This window comes from Somniosus microcephalus, chromosome 4 (assembly GCF_052327205.1).
Source record: "Somniosus microcephalus isolate GS21.2 chromosome 4, FLI_Smic_1.0, whole genome shotgun sequence".
Lineage (NCBI taxonomy): Eukaryota > Metazoa > Chordata > Chondrichthyes > Squaliformes > Somniosidae > Somniosus > Somniosus microcephalus.
Genome location: NC_140990.1, coordinates 132,113,753 through 132,127,089, shown reverse-complemented (window position 1 = coordinate 132,127,089; position 13,337 = coordinate 132,113,753). Strand labels below are relative to the sequence as shown.

At 52.0% G+C, this 13,337-nt stretch overlaps 1 protein-coding gene and 1 pseudogene across 1 annotated transcript in view; one reads left to right on the top strand and one right to left on the bottom strand.

Annotated features, from left to right (window-relative positions):
- Positions 1 to 13,337, bottom strand: part of LOC147119783 (uncharacterized) — a 45,114-nt gene that overhangs the window by 16,813 nt on the left and 14,964 nt on the right. The gene's annotated exons all lie outside the window — the stretch shown is intronic.
- The window catches only part of LOC147119782 (uncharacterized), a 134,455-nt pseudogene continuing 121,507 nt past the window's right edge, over positions 390 to 13,337 (top strand).

Genomic DNA, 13,337 nt, shown 5'->3' with positions numbered 1-13,337 from the left:
AATGGAGGAGCTAAAGACCTGATAAAGGAAGTATTTGAAACAATTATCTCGAATAAAGAAATAGTGCAAGGTATGTTAATAACAAGAGATTGAATCAAAGAGACCATCAAAATCAGCAATGCCAATTACAAAGATCAGAACATTTCAAAGGCGATCACATGCAGTATGTGAGGAGATTTTACTAAATCTGATCCAAAAAGGGTTAAATGATACAGAAAATAATGGATTTCAAATCTTATGCAGGATAGTTCTATAAAGGGGTGAACACTGCAGTTCAGTTTATAACACCCACAAGCCATGTACTCAAACAGAACAAGCTTGGGATTAGATGTGGTAGAACGTGAACTAGGTGAGAATCATTATAATCTAGAGTAAGAAATGCCCCAAAGATGATGGAAAAAGAGCTCAGCGTCATGCCGAGCTTGAAGTTCATTGAGGTGGGGGCGTAAGGGGATGAAGCTCAGGCCTTTGCTGAGGACTTATCATTCGGCGTCAGAGAGGGGAAGGTCAGAGCGGATAGTGAAAACATGGCAGGGGGTGAAATTGGAAGAAGAGATGGTGTCAGAAGAAAGTGAAGGGGAAGAAGGTTCCGGAGGGGCATTGGTGTCCAAGAGTTGTTGAAGCTTGTGATCCTTGACAGCTGAAAGGAAGAAATAAAGTTTTTTATTGAAGCACCAGATGAGGCAAAGGATGAAATGGAACTGTGGACCAGGACAGCTCTGAGATAGAGCGAACCGGTGCTGCTGAAGAGAGAGGTCGAGAGTGTTCATGTGGCAACGCATGGCGTTGAGCGTGGATCTCAGGATGTGGCGAGAGCAGTGGTTCAACATTGAGTTCCACAGTTTCAGACTATAACCTCGGCCCCTATTTTTTCAGGCAGCAGGTGTTGAGGATTCTGCCATCCCCAGTTGTAACATTTAACCACTCCTACCTTCCACCCAATCACAGACCGTCCCTTTTATTCTTTCCTCCCCTCCGCCTTCCCCGCCTCTGCACCTGCTTAAAATCTGTTACATCTCTAACTTTTTCTAGTTCTGACGAAGGGTCACAGACCTGAAACGTTAACTCTGTTTCTCTCTCCATGGATGCTGCCTGACCTGCTGAGTATTTCCAGCATTTTCTGTTGATATTGAATACACAGTGTTTGAAACAAAACTGATTTATTCAATATTTATACAGAATATTAATCTCCAGCCCAGGTATAATGGTTATTAAGATCAACAGATACACACTCTAACTGCTAGAATGAACATGGTTAAATGCTCAATGCAATCCCATCTATTCACTCATGGGGCCTTTCAAAGGTGGTGTTTTTACCCAGCATTCCCCGCGGGGGAGAAGGTGCCACACCCAGACTACAGGAGCCCAGTGTGCAGGCGCGGGACCACATGGCTTTGGAGCATGCGCAGTGCGTGTCATCACGGAAGATAGGGGAGTGCAGACTAGGTTCTGATAAATTCGTGAGAAGCGGCCAAACGCAGCGGAGTAATTTACTGGTGGGTGGGCGCAGAGGCTTCATAAAAAGCTGTTGCAGGCAGCAAGCAGCGAATAATAGCCTGAAGGTCCCGCGTTTGCAGCTTTGGGGCTTCTCACGTTCACAGGCCCAGGCTAACGGCCACCATCTTGATTCAGTGAGTAGCAAAGCGCATGCGCAGACATTTTGGTCAAGAACAAAGAGTGGGTGGGGCTTCAGTCTCTGTTCCCAACTGGGTCCTCGTGCAAGGGAAAATGAAACATTGACTCAGCTTTTGATTCAAACTCACCACACTTAGGATTTCTCACCAGCTCTCCTGAAGGCGCTGGGAAAACCAGAGCATACGGTGAACATCCAACACAATTGTAACAGAAGAGCCCATGTACATTCCCAGTGTTGGAATCCCAATGTACAGTCCCAGGGGTAGAATCTCCATGTAATGTCCCAGGGCTGGAATCCCAATGTACAGTCCCAGGGTTAGAATCCCCATGTACAATCCCAGGGTTGCAATCCCTATGTACAGGTGCAGGGTTAGAATTCCCAAGTACAGTCCAAGGTTGGAATCCCCATGTAGAGTCCCAGGGTTGAAATCCCCATGTACAGTCCCAGGGTTAGAATCCCCATGTACAATCCCAGGGTTGCAATCCCTATGTACAGGTGCAGGGTTAGAATTCCCAAGTATAGTCCCAGGGCTGGAATCTCCATGTACAGTCCCAGGTCTGGAATCTGCATGTACAGTCCCAGGGTTAGAATCCGCATGTACAGCCCCAGGGCCGGGATCTCCATGTAGAGTCCCAGGGCTGGAATCTCCATGTACAGTCCCAGGGTTAGAATCCCCATGTACAATCCCAGGGTTAGAATACCCATGTACAGTCCCAGGACTGGAATCTCCATGTAGAGTCCCAGGTTGGGATCCCAATGTACAGTCCCTGGGTTGGAATCCCCCTGTAAAGTCGCAGGGGTAGAATCTCCACGTAGAGTCCCAGGGTTACAATCCCCATGTACAGTCCCAGGGTTGCAATCCCCATGTACAGTCCCAGGGCTGGAATCCCAATGTACAGTCCCAGGGTTGGAACATCCATGTACAGTCCCAGGGCTGCAATCTCCCTGTAGAGTCCCAGGACTGGAATCCCAATGTACAGTCCCAGGGGCAAAATCCCCCTGTACAGTCACAGGGTTGGAATCCCCCTGTACAGTCGCAGGGTTGGAATCCCCATGTACAGTCCCAGGGTTGGAATCCCCCTGTAGAGTCCCAGGGGTAGAATCCCCCTGTACAGTCCCAGGGTTGGAATCCCTCTGTACAGCCGCAGGGGTAGAAACCCCATGTACAGTCCAAGGGTTAGAATCCCATGTACAGTCCTCATGTTAGAATCCCCATGTACAGTCCCAGGGTTAGAATCCCATGTACAGTCCCAGGGGTAGAATCCCCAAGTACAGTCCCAGGGGTAGAATCCCCACGTACACTCCCAGGGCTGGATTCTCCATGTACAGTCCTAGGGGTAGAATCCCCATGTAGATTCCCAGGTTTGGAATCCCCATATACAGTCCCAGGGCTGCAATCTCCGTGTACATTCCCAGTGTTGGAATCCCAATGTACAGTCCCAGGGGTAGAATCACCATGTAATGTCCCAGGGTTGGAACCCCAATGTACAGTCCCAGGGTTGGAATCCCCATGTCCAGTCCCAGGGTTGCAATCCGCATGTACAGTCCCAGGGTTGGAATCTCCATGTACAGTCCCAGGGGTAGAATCCCCATGTACAGTCCCAGGGTTAGAATCCCCATGTACAGTCCCTGGGTTGGAATCCCCATGTACAGTCCCAGGGTTAGAATCCCCATGTACAGTCTCACGGCTGAAATCTCCATTTACAGTCCCAGGGTTAGAATCCCCATGTACAGTCCCAGGGTTAGAATCCCCATGTACAGTCCCTGGGTTGGAATCCCCATGTACAGTCCCAGGGCTGGAATCCCCATGTACTGTCCCAGGGCTGGAACCCTCAGCCACACCGAGTGTGGTTCTCAGGCCCCGAGCCGGAGCCGCTGGGCCCGGGGCAACGCCGAGTAGGAACGGCGATATATGCCCAAGTCAGGATCGTGTCTGACTTGGAGGGGAACTGGGAGGTGATGGTGTTCCCATGCACCTGCGGCCCTTGTCTTTCTAGGTGGTGGAGGTCGCGTGTTTGGGAGGTGCTGTCAAAGTTCTAGTAAAGTTACAGATGTATAAAGTCACTGCTTCACCCCTCCCCCTCCCACCTCGCTCTCTCTCCTCCCATAGAGGCTAGAGTCTTGTGTAGGCCCAGACCGGGTGGCGGGTTCCCTTCCCTGAAGGACATTAGTGAACCAGTTGGGTTTTTACGACAATCCGGCAGCTTTCATGGTCACTTTTTTAATAGTGCCAGCCCTACAAATTCCCAGATTCTTTCAGTTCAATTTCACAACCTGTTTTGGTGAATTCTCTCTCACCCTCCCATTCTCCTGTTTTAAATTCATTTACAGGGTGTTAGAAGGGGAGGATTTGCAGATGGGAAACTCAAACCAAACATCACTTCAAGATCTGACAGAGTCACTCGATTCATCAGGACCTTTGAGCATGGAAGCAGAAAGCACCGTTCAGAGTGGAGAGAAACCGTTCACGTGTTCTGTGTGTGGACAAGGCTTCAGCCGATCCTCTGGCCTGTCGAGACACAAGCGCAGTCACACTGGGGAGAGGCCGTTCGCCTGCACTGTGTGTGGGAAGGGATTCACTCAGTCATGCAATCTGCTGCAGCACTGGCGAGTTCACACTGACGAGAGACCTGTTGAATGTCAGGACTGCGGGAAGTGCTATAAAACTTCCAGGGAACTGACACACCATCAATGTGTTCACACTGACAAGAGTCCGTTCAGGTGCTCTTACTGCTGGACTGGGTTCAAGCGATCATCTCACCTCACTGTACACCAGTGCACTCACACTGGGGAGAGGCCGTTCACCCGCTCCAAGTGTGGGACGGGATTCACTCATTCATCCAACCTGCTGATACACCGGCGAATTCACACCGGGGAGAGACCGTTCACCTGCTCCGAGTGTGGGAAGGGATTTGTGTGTTCATCCAACCTTCTGTCACACCAACGAGTTCACACCAGGGAGAGGCCGTTCACCTGTTCCGAATGTGGGAAGGGATTCACTCAGTCATCCCACCTGCTGATACACCAGTGAGTTCACACTGGGGAGAGACCGTTCAACTGCTCTGTGTGTGGGAAAGGATTCACTCAGACAACCACCCTGCTGACACACCAGCGAGTTCACACTGGGGAGAGGCCATTCACCTGCTCTGAGTGTGGGAAGGGATTCATGTGTTCATCCCACCTGCTAAAATACCAGAGAGTTCATACTGGGGAGATGCCATTTACCTGCTCTGATTGTGGGATGGGTTTCACTGAGTCATCCACCCTGCTGACACACCAGCGAGTTCACACTGGGGAGAGACCGTTCACCTGCTCTGTGTGTGGGAAGGGTTTCACTCAGTCATCCGACCTGCTGAAACACCAGCGAGTTCATATTAGGGAGAGGCCGTTACCTGCTCCGTGTGTGGGAAGGGATTCACTCAGTCATCCGACCTGCTGAGACACCAGGTGTCAAACTGCGATCTGTTCCTGACTGAAAGTGAAACGGCAGGGTTAAGTTCCCAGTCTAAAAATGACTGGTAATTATTCTATGAAGGTTTAACATGTTCGTAGAATCATAGAATGGTTACAGCACAGAATGTGGCCATTCGGCCCATTAAGTCTGTGCCGTCTCTCCGCAAGAGCACTTCAGCTAGTCCCACTCCCCCACCCTTCCCTCGTAGCCCTGCAAATTTTTGTCCTTCAGGTACTCATCCAATTCCCTTTTGAAAGCCACGATTGAATCTGCCTCCACCGCCCTTTCAGGCAGTGCATTCCCGATCCTAACCACTCACTGCATAAAAAGTTTTTCCCCATGTCACTTTTGATTCTTCTGCCAATCACGTTAAATATGTATCCTTTGGTTCTCGACACTTCCGCCAATGGGAACAGTGTCTCTCTATCTACTCTGTCCAGACCCCTCATGATTTTGAACACCTCTATCAAATCTCCTCTCAACCTTCTCTGCTCCAAAGAGAACAACCCCAGCTTCTCCTGTCTATCGAGGTAAGTGAAGTCCCTCATCCCTGGAACCATTCTTGTAAATCTTTTCCACACCCTCTCTAAACCTGCACATCCTTCCTAAAGTGCGGTTCCCAGAATTGGACACAATATTGCAGCCCTGCAGCGGGTAGTCAAAACTGCCCAACGCATTACCGGCACCCGGCTACCGACCATAGAACATATATATCAGAAACGCTGCCTACGGAGGGCACGGTCCATCATCAAAGACCCTACCCACCCCAGCCACAGTCTGTTCGCCCTCCTACCATCTGGAAGACGCTACAGATGCATTCGCACCCGTACGACCAGATTTAGGAACAGCTTCTTTCCCAGGGCTGTCATCCTACTGAACTCCACAAATAAACACTAAAACCTGCACATCTGCCGATGCACTTTATTATGGTCATATTTATGCTAATATATATGTACAAATGTATGTTGAAATGTTTAAGTGTCCTAATCCAAATTGTACACTCTCGGGAGCCGCAAGCCTACATTTTGTTGTACTGCACTTGTGCACTAACAATGACAATAAAAGTTGATTTGATTTGATTTGATTTGAAACCATTGTTTTATAAAGGTTCATCATAACTTCCTTGCTTTTGTACTCTATGCCTCTGCTTATAAAGCCCAGGATCCCGTAAGCTTTTTTAACCGCTTTCTCAACCTGCCCTGCCACCGTCAATTATTTGTGCACATAAACCCCCAGGTCTCTCTGTTCATGCACCCCCTTTAGGATTCTACCCTTCAGTTTATATTGCCTCTCCTCGTTCTTCCTACCAAAATGTATCACTTCGCATTTTTCTGTGTTAAATTTCATCTGCCACGTGTCCGCCCATTCCATCAGCCTGTCTCTGTCCTCTTGAAGTCTATGTCTATCCTCCTCACTGTTCACTATACTTCCAAGTTTTGTGTCATCTGCAAATTTTGAAATTGTGCTCTGTACACCCATGTCCAAGTCATTAATATATATCAAAAAAAGCAGTGGTCCTAGAACTGACCCCTGGAGAACACCACTGTATAACTTCCTCCAGTCCGAAAAACAACCGTTCACCACTACTCTCTGTTTCCTGTCACTTAGTCAATTTCGTATCCACGCTGCCTGTTCCTTTTATTCCATGGGCTTCAACTTTGCTGGCAAGCCTATTATGTGGCACTTTGTCAAACGCCTTTTGGAAGTCCATGTTCACTACATCAACTGCATTGTCCTCATCAACTGTTTCTGTTACCTGATCAAACAACTCATTCAAGTTAGTTAAACACGATTTGCCTTTGACAAATCTGTGCTGGCTTTCCTTAATTAATCCACACTTGTCCAAGTGACTGTTAATTTTGTCCCAGATTATCATTTTAGATACATAGATACATAGAAGATAGGAGCAGGAGTAGGCCATTCGGCCCTTCGTGCCTGCTCCGCCATTCGATGAGATCATGGCTGATCCTTTAATTCAGTATCCCGTCCCCGCCTTCTCTCCGTAACCCTTAACCCCTTTTGCCCGTAGAAATATATCTAATTCCCTCTTAAATATATTTAATGAGCTGGCGTACACTGCCCTCTGTGGCAATGAGTTCCACAGGTTCACCACTCTCTGAGTGAAGAAATTCCCCCTCATCTCTGTCCTAAATGGTTTAGCCCTTATCCTTAAATTATGTCCTCTAGTTCTGTTCTCACCCGCCAAGGGAAACATTCCTTCTGCATCCAGTCTGTCTAGACCTGTCAGAATTTTATACACTTCTATGAGGTCCCCTCTCAATCTTCTAAACTCCAGTGTGTACATCCCTAAACTACATAGTCTCTCCTCATAGGTCATTCCCGCCATTCCTGGTATCAGCCTGGTGAATCGCCGCTGCACCCCCTCCATGGCAAGAACATCCTTCCTCAGATGAGGCGACCAAAACTGTACACAGTACTCGAGGTGTGGTCTCACCAGTGCCCTGTACAGCTGCAGCAAGGTATCCCTGTTCCTGTATTCTAACCCTTTTGCTATGAAGGCCAGCATACCGTTTGCCTTCTTGACCGCCTGTTGCACCTGCATGCTCGCCTTCAGTGACTGGTGTACAAGAACACCCAGGTCTCTCTGTACTTCCCCCTCTCCCAATCTATTGCCATTTAAATAATAATTTGCCCTCCCGTTCCTGCACCCAAGGTGGATAACTTCGCACTTGTCCACATTATAGTGCATCTGCCATTTATCCGCCCAATCGCCCAGTCTGTCCAAATCGCTCTGGAGCTTCCTGGTCTCTTCCTCTGAGCCCACCCCCCCTCCTAGTTTAGTGTCGTCTGCAAATTTGGAAATGCTGCATCCGACTCCCTGATCCAGGTCATTAATGTAAATTGTGAACAGCTGGGGGCCCAGGACAGATCCCTGTGGTACCCCACTTGTTACTGCCTGCCATTCAGAAAATGAGCCGTTTATTCCAACTCTCTGTTTTCTATCTGACAGCCAGTTCCCTATCCACGCCAATACTTTCCCCTTTATCCCATGAGCCTCAATTTTCCATGCTAATCTTTTATGTGGGACCTTATCGAAGGCCTTTTGGAAGTCCAGGTACACCACATCTACTGGCTCTCCCCCATCTATTCTACCAGTTACTCCCTCAAAAAATTCCAATAGATTAGTCAAGCACGATTTACCCTTTGTAAATCCATGTTGACTCTGTCCTATCCTGTCCCCATTTGCTAAGTGCTCCGCTATTTCATCCTTAATGATGGACTCCAGCATTTTGCCCACAACTGATGTAAGGCTTACAGGTCTGTAATTACCTGCTTTTTCCCTACCCCCCTTTTTGAATAGTGGGGTAACTATCTAAAAGATTCCCCACCATCGAGGTTAAACTGACTGGCCTGTAGTTGCTGGGCTTATCTTTACACTGTTTTTTGAACAAGGATGTAACATTTGCAATTCTCCAGTCCTCTGGCACCACCCCCATATCCAAGAAGAGGGAGCGCGTGATGGCGGGGGGGGGGGGAAGAGGGCGGGCGCGACCGGGGGGGGGGGAAAGAGGGCGGGCGCGACCGGGGGGGGGGGGGAAAGAGGGCGGGCGCGACCGGGGGGGGGGAAAGAGGGCGGGCGCGACCGGGGGGGGGGGGGGGGAAGAGGGCGGGCGCGACCGGGGGGGGGGGAAAAGAGGGCGGGCGCGACCGGGGGGGGGGGGAAAGAGGGCGAGCGCGACAGGGGGGGGGGAAAGAGGGCGGGCGCGATCGGGGGGGGAAGAGGGCGGGCGCGACGGGGGGGGGGAAGAGGGCGGGCGCGACAGGGGGGGGGGGGAAAGAGGGCGGGCGCGACCAGGGGGGGGAAGAGGGCGGGCGCGACAGGGGGGGGGGGGGGAAGAGGGCGGGCGCGACCGGGGGGGGGGAAGAGGGCGGGCGCGACCGGGGGGGGGAAAGAGGGCGGGCGCGACCGAGGGGGGGGGAAGAGGGCGGGCGCGACCGGGGGGGGGGGGAAAGAGGGCGGGCGCGAACGGGGGGGGGGAAGAGGGCGGGCGCGACCGGGGGGGGGGGGAAGAGGGCGGGCGCGACAGGGGGGGGGGAAAGAGGGCGGGCGCGACCGGGGGGGGGGGGGAAAGAGGGCGGGCGCGACCGGGGGGGGGGAAGAGGGCGGGCGCGACCGGGGGGGGGGGAAGAGGGCGGGCGCGACCGGGGGGGGGGGGAAGAGGGCGGGCGCGACCGGGGGGGGAAGAGGGCGGGCGCGACAGGGGGGGGGGGGAAAGAGGGCGGGCGCGACCGGGGGGTGAAGAGGGCGGGCGCGACCGGGGGGGGAAGAGGGCGGGCGCGATAGGGGGGGGGGGAAAGAGGGCGGGCACGACCGGGGGGGGAAAGAGGGCGGGCGCGACCGGGGGGGGGGAAAGAGGGCGGGCGCGACCGGGGGGGGAAGAGGGCGGGCGCGACGGGGGGGGGGGGGAAAGAGGGGGGCGTGACCGGGGGGGGGAAAGAGGGCGGGCGCGACAGGGGGGGGGGAAAAGAGGGCGGGCGCGACAGAGGGGGGGGGGAAAGAGGGCGGGCGCGACCGGGGGGGGGGAAAGAGGGCGGGCGCGAGAGGGGGGGGGGGAAAGAGGGCGGGCGCGACCGGGGGGGGGAAGAGGGCGGGCGCGACCGGGGGGGGGGGAAAGAGGGCGGGCGCGACAGGGGGGGGGGGAAAGAGGGCGGGCGCGACAGAGGGGGGGGGAAAGAGGGCGGGCGCGACCGGGGGGGGAAGAGGGCGGGCGCGACCGGGGGGGGGGAAGAGGGCGGGCGCGACCGGGGGGGGGGAAGAGGGCGGGCGCGACCGGGGGGGGAAGAGGGCGGGCGCGACCGGGGGGGGAAAGAGGGCGGGCGCGACCGGGGGGGGGAAGCGAGCGAGCGGGGAGGGGAGGGGGAGGGAGGGAGGAAGGGGGAGGGAGGGAGGGGAGGGGGAGGAAGGAAGGGGGAGGGGGAGGAAGGGGAGGGTGAGGGGGGAAGTGGAAGGGGAGGGGGGAAGGGGAGGGGGAAGGGGAGGGGGGAAGGGGAGGGGGGGAAGGGGAGGGGGGAAGGGGAGGGGGGAAGGGGAGGGGGGGAAGGGGAGGGGGGGAAGGGGAGGGGGGGAAGGGGAGGGGGGGAAGGGGAGTGGGGGAAGGGGAGGGGGGAAGGGGAGGGGGGGAAGGGGAGGGGGGAAGGGGAGGGGGGAAGGGGAGGGGGGAAGGGGAGGAGGGAAGGGGAGGGGGGAAGGGGAGGGGGGAAGGGGAGGGGGGAAGAGGAGGGGGGGAAGAGGAGGGGGGGTAGGGGAGGGGGGGTAGGGGAGGGGGGTAGGGGAGGGGGGTAGAGGAGGGGGGTGGGGGGGGAAGGGGAGGGGGGGAAGGGGAGGGGGGGAAGGGGAGGGGGGGAAGGGGAGGGGGGGAAAGGGAGGGGGAAGGGGAGGGGGGAAGGGGAGGGGGGAAGGGGAGGGGGGGAAGGGGAGGGGGGAAGGTGAGGGGGGAAGGGGAGCGGGGGAAGGGGAGGGGGGGAAGGGGAGGGGGGGAAGGGGAGGGGGGAAGGGGAGGGGGAAGGGGAGGGGGAAAGGGGAGGGGGGAAGGGGAGGGGGGGAGGGGAGGGGGGAAGGGGAGGGGGGGAAGGGGAGGGGGGAAGGGGAGGGGGGGAAGGGGAGGGGAAGGGGGGAAGGGGAGGGGGGAAGGGGAGGGGTGGAAGGGCTAATTAATAGAAAGAACTGTAACCAAATTGTATTAACTTTTGTAGACAACTGATGTGATCTTTTTTTTCCCACACTTAGACACGACAAACACGTACCACTCTTTAACCTATCATAGTAAAAGATCAAACTTAACATGAAATCCTTATATATTTCGACCTGGAATATCCAAGGTCTACGCTCTTCACTGCGAGAAGTGAAAAGTAGGACCCCAGAGTTCATAGATGAAACTAAAGACCTAGATATTATCATTTTACAGGAAACTTGGTATAAAGGAAAAGGACACACTGGCTGTCCCCAAGGGTACACTGAGCTGGTGGTGCCCTCCAATAAATTACCAAGTGTAACCCAAGGCAGAGACTCCGGAGGCATACTGATCTGGTTTAAAACAGAACTTAAGAATTACATCAAATTTATAAAAAAGGGCGAAAACCATATGTGGCTCAAACTTGAGAGGGAGATTATCTCAAACACCCAAGATGTTTACATTTGCGCACTTTATATCCCTCCAATCGATTCCCCGTACTTTAAAGAGGACACCTTCTCCAACATGGAGGGGGAAATTATCCAATACCAGGCCCAGGGGAACGTGTTGATCTGTGGGGACCTCAATTCAAGAACGGGCGAAGAACCAGACTTCACCAATAATCAGGGAAACAATTATGTTTTCGGGAATAACCACTTTGACATCCCTTCCCTTCCATACAGGCATAACTGCGACAAGCAGTCAAATACCAACGGAAAACAGCTACTACAGCTCTGTCGAAACCTGGGTCTGTACATTGTCAATGGTAGGTTCATAGGAGACCTCCTAGGAAGATCGACCTATTGCTCACCTCTTGGCTGCAGCACAGTAGACTATATGATTACAGACTTAGACCCATCCTCTTTCAGAGCATTCACAGTCAAACCACAAACAACACTGTCAGATCACAGTCAAATTACTATGTTCCTCAAAAAGACAGAAACAAACAACATAGAAACACAACCCAGTAAACTGTACAACACCAAAAAATCGTACAGATGGGCCAAAAACGACACGGAAAAATACCAGAAAACAATTAGCAATGCATCAACTCAAGCTCTCTTAGACACCTTTCTGGATAACATATACACTCACAATAAAGAAGGCGTAAACCGGGCAGTTAGTAAACTAAACAATATTTTTGATAATTTGCCAACAAATGCAAACTTGAAAGCTCGCAAGAACAAACCCAAAACAAAAAACTATGAAAAATGGTTTGACCGAGATTGCCATAACATGAGGAAAAAACTTAGAAAAATATCAAACCAAAAACACAGACATCCAGAAAACGAGGAACTACGCCTTACTTATTGTCAGACACTAACACAATACAGAAACACACTCAGAACCAAAAAAGAGCAATATATTAAGAATACACTCAGCTCCATGGAGGAATCCATTGATTCCAATTGTTTCTGGGAAAACTTGAAAACACTACACAAAAAACAACACGACGATTTGGCCATTCAAAATGGGGACACATGGGTAAACCACTTTGAAAAATTATACCAGAAAAAAACACTAAGACCAGAGCAACACCAAATATGCAAAAAACTGGAAAAGCTAGAAATGGCCATAAAAGATAACCAAAACCCGCTGGACGCCATAATAACAGAAAAAGAACTTCTTGAAAAACTCAAGGACCTGCGACCAGGAAAAGCCTGCGGGACAGATGGCATACTAAACGAGATGATTAAACACACAGACAACAAAATGAAACTGGCTATCCTAAAACTCTTCAACTTGGTTCTGAGTGTCGGTTATTTCCCTGATATCTGGAACAAAGGACTCATAACGCCCATATACAAAAGTGGGGACAAAATCGACCCAAACAACTATCGAGGCATCTGTGTAAACAGTAACCTGGGGAAGGTATTCTGTAGCATCATAAACAAAAGACTTATAAACTTCCTTGAGGAGCACAATGTCTTGAGTAAAAGCCAAATTGGATTCCTGCCAAACTATAGAACATCCGATCATATCTTCACCCTACAGACCCTAATTGACAAACACGTTCACAATAACAAAAGCAAAATCTACGCATGCTTTGTAGATTTCCAGAAGGCTTTCGACCTCCATCTGGCATGACGGTTTATCCTGAAACTTATCGAAAGTGGGGTAGGAGGGAAAACATATGCATGTAATTAAATCAATGTATACAAACAACAAATGTGCAGTTAAAATTGGAGACAAACAAACAAAATACTTCCACAGAGGGCGGGGTGGTGACGCAGGCTCGCCAATCTCACCGACACTCTTTAATATTTACATAAATGGATTGGCAAAACTACTTGAACAATCTACAGCACCCGGCCTCACCCTATATGAATCCAAGGTTAAATTCTCCTCTATGCAGACGACCTGGTTCTGCTGTCACCTACTAAAGAGGGGCTACAGCAAAACCTGGACCTGCTGGAGTCGTACTGCCAGACTTGGGCCCTGACAATAAATCCCCAAAAAACCAAAGTCTTGTGTTCCAGCAAAGATCCAAACATCAGGGACCCAAAATAAATTTCACAGTAGGAACAACCAAAATTGAACAAACCACTAACTA